Below are 2,489 nucleotides of genomic sequence, written 5' to 3'. Positions count from 1 at the left end.
CGGCGCCCCGAGGAAATGGGTTTTCAGGGCAGCTAGGTCTGCTTTGTAGGAAAACGACAAGGTGTTGGAACTGAAAGAGCTCAATCCTGCGGAGACAGCAGCGCAGCACAGCATCCCTTGTCCCTCACCCCGATGTGGAGGTGCGAGCCCTGCCACGGCCAGCAGATCCCGCTCCTCCAGGGACACCATGGCTGCAGAGCAGGGGCTGACAGGGATGGGGACACCCGTGTTGAATAAACCATTTGGGATCCATCTGGCCAGTGGGACACGGGGCAGCATGTCCTGGTGCTCCACCAGCTTCACCCCTGGGACTGCTCCTAAGCTGCTTTTCAGCCTTCATGAAAGAGGGGCTGCCAGGATGAACTTGGGCTCTGCTGTATGGGGATTTACCCTCTAAGGTCCTGCACGGCCTCAGGTGCCCCAGGGTTCTGCAGGATTCAGCTCAACCAAAGGAGAAAGCTTGCATCTGGGGTAGACCCACATTGACAGTGTCACCACTTGAATTAATGAGCTCCTACCTGCTGAATGCTGGGATGCCATGCACTGGCAAAATGGGGGACACTTCTGCCTTGGAGAGTCCAGTTTTGAAATAATAATAATATTAATAATTCATTTTAATGAATGTCAGCCACACTGACATTGGGACATGAGCAGTGAGAGCACCTGTAGCTGCTGAGAACACCAAATGTAGCCACAGAGAGACACGGGGCCTTGCCTGGGCATGGCACAATACTGTGTGCACTCAGGAGTGAGGACTGGACCCCCTCTGCCTGCACCCCATAACTTTGCACAGAGAGCAGAGTTGAACTGGAGATCTCCTTGTGACTCCCTGAGGGCCAGTGCTCCACTCAAGAGAGGGAATGCCAGCATCAGACTCACCATTCAAATCAGTTCCCTACGTGTGTGATTATAACACAATCCCAATCCCATCCGTGATCCATCTTCTGGCTCCCATTCTTGGCCCCAAACCCAACCTCTGTGCTGTTCCAAGTGCCCATTTCCATCCTGAACAGGGTGCTACGGTTGGATTGGGTGGGTTACCAGAGCCTAGCATGCTGCAGAGAGCTGGAAAACCCCATGGGGGTCTTTGCCCCGTTTCTCACTGGGACCAGTTCCTGTGCATCTCTCAATCTGGTGGATGCTGTGAAAGCAATGCCAACAGATGAATCATAGAATCACAGAATCATTCAGGTTGGAGAAGACCTCTAAGATCCCCAAATCCAACCCCAACCCACCCCACCATACCCACTGACACATCCCTCAGTGCCACATCACTGTGGTTCTGGAACACCTCCAGGGACGGTGACTGCACCACTCCCCGGGCAGCTGTGCCAATGCCTGACCATCCTTTCACAGGAGGAATTTCTCCTAATACGAGAACATGGGGGGACGTGCAGCCTCGAGACAGGTCCATTGCACCCCCAGATTTGGGGCAGAGGAGGGACTGACGGGGCTTTCCTCCCGTCCCTGTCCACCTGCGGGGCTCCTTTGTTCCCTGCCCCGCTCACAGCCAGCCCTGAGCCGGGGCGGAGGGCAGGAGGTGGGGGGCCCTGCCTGGCCGCTGCCCGACAGCTGGCAGCCGTGCGGCCCGGGAGGGCCCTGCCGCCTCCAAGCTGCCGGCCGAGAGCGGCTTTGGAAGAGGGACAAGATGCAGCTGCCCGGCCGGGAAGGGGGGAAAAGGAAGAAATCGACTATTTGAGAATTAAGCCGCAGTATCTCTCTCAAATAGCACGGCTCCACGCACGCGGGCGCGGACGTTTTCCTCTTGTCTGACCCCAGGAAAAGAGTCCGGGAGGAGGCAGGAGCGGTCGGAGCGGTCGGAAGGTGGGAGCCGTGCGAGAGCGGCGAAATGTCCCGACGGGGCGGGAGGGGGAAAAGAGAAACTGTGCGGGGCGTGCAGCTCCAGCCAGGCCGGGGCGTTCGTTGGAGGGGTAATTGCCGAACTGACGGCAGCGCCGCCGCTCCGGAGTTCGGCACACGGTGGCCCCGCGTTTGCTTTTGCAAAAGGCTCTCCGCCCGTTCGCAACGGATTTCAACGAATGGATTCAACGAAATCCGCAGTTCCGAAGCTCAGCTCGGGCTCAGAGCTGCCGCCTCTGCGTTGAGGCTTCGGGAAGGGTTTCAGCACTTTTCCTCACCGTTCGTTTTTTATTATTATTATTATTTTGTATTTCGAACGCTCAGCAAAACTTTCCCTGCTCGGAGCGAGCGGCGGAGCAGTTAATTGCGGGGAGGCGAGCAGAAAGCAGCAACCCTCCGTGTGCCCCCGACCCCCCCGCGGCTAATCACCCCATTAAGAGCCCCATCAGCGCCATAATGACAGCAAAGAGGGCGGAAACCGCCCGGAAAGCGCGGGGACACGGGCGGCAATTAATTCGCGTTAATCAAGCTGCAAGGTGTCTCCGGCGGGGAGTGACAGCCCCCGAAACGCCTCGCGGCCAATGGGCGCGTTCACACGGCTGAGGCGAGGGGGGAGCGCTAGCCGGAGC

This window comes from Lagopus leucura, unplaced genomic scaffold, assembly GCF_019238085.1.
Source record: "Lagopus leucura isolate 7727_CA_CO unplaced genomic scaffold, USGS_WTPT01 Super-Scaffold_100022, whole genome shotgun sequence".
In the NCBI taxonomy this organism is placed as follows: Eukaryota; Metazoa; Chordata; class Aves; order Galliformes; family Phasianidae; genus Lagopus; species Lagopus leucura.
The sequence above is the reverse complement of the archived record's forward strand: the minus strand, read 5'-3'. Positions refer to the sequence as shown.